Source organism: Asparagus officinalis, chromosome 3 (genome assembly GCF_001876935.1).
Source record: "Asparagus officinalis chromosome 3, Aspof.V1, whole genome shotgun sequence".
Classification (NCBI taxonomy): Eukaryota; Viridiplantae; Streptophyta; class Magnoliopsida; order Asparagales; family Asparagaceae; genus Asparagus; species Asparagus officinalis.
In genome coordinates this window covers 44162066-44163044 of record NC_033796.1, presented here as the reverse complement: position 1 = coordinate 44163044, position 979 = coordinate 44162066, and positions in this window count along the sequence as shown.

The following is a 979-nucleotide window of genomic DNA, read 5'->3' as shown; positions in this document are numbered from 1 at the left end:
TTCCCTTTCTTTTTTTTTTTTTTCTGAGGTCTCTGAAGAGGAGGAGTAGCTTTAATTTTATAGAGAAATGAAAGGAAAAAAGAACCAATTGGTTAGGTGGCATAATGGCGAAATGATGGAGATAAAGTTGACGGGATTATTTATATTAATAATTTGGTGATTAAAGCTAGAAAAAGTTTAAAGCAGATCAGAAATATGAAGGCCATGCAGTAATTCGCTTGCACATATGGTTTCTTTTTCCTTGTCGAATAAATACCCAAATTTAATTTTGTTTCGTGGAAAATTGAGGCAGATATGTATTGTTTTTCGTGATAATTGTTGTGAATATTATATAGTGCTTCTGTGCAATGTATAATATATATCTGATTCAGCTAGCTGTATGCATAAGTTTGACTTCACTACTTACTCGATCCAAACTCGCTTATAATAACTCTTTCTAATTAAGAACTAATTTAATGATCAATCATGAAGAGATTGCCAGGATGGCATGACACCTTGAGCAAATTGATTTAATGATGAGCTCTCTAAAATCCTTTTTTTTTTTGTCAATAAAAATATTTTTATTCATTACCAAATATGAAAATGAATTACATTTCTAAATATTCAACTAGAGCTTGTTATGGCTCCAATTCCTCAAGACAGTCTCTCAATATATTCCTTTACATGAATTGGGATTTTTACATTCAGAAGCTTAGAGTATATGCTGAACTTCAGTGCACGAAAGAGAGTATCAGAATCTCGTGCACGTCCCTGAAAAAGCCTAAGGTTCCTTTCCTGCCAGAGCATATAAACTGACGCTGATAAAACCATCCTTTTAAGCTTTGCTTTGAAACCAGTCTCTCTCAAGCTCATACTAAACCAGGATGAAAGATGATGCCAGCTACACGATTTCCAATTGAAGCCAACCTAGTCCATTGCTTTATTCCAAACTGCCGCTGAGTATTGACAGTCAAAGAATAAGTGACTACAGGTTTCTCTT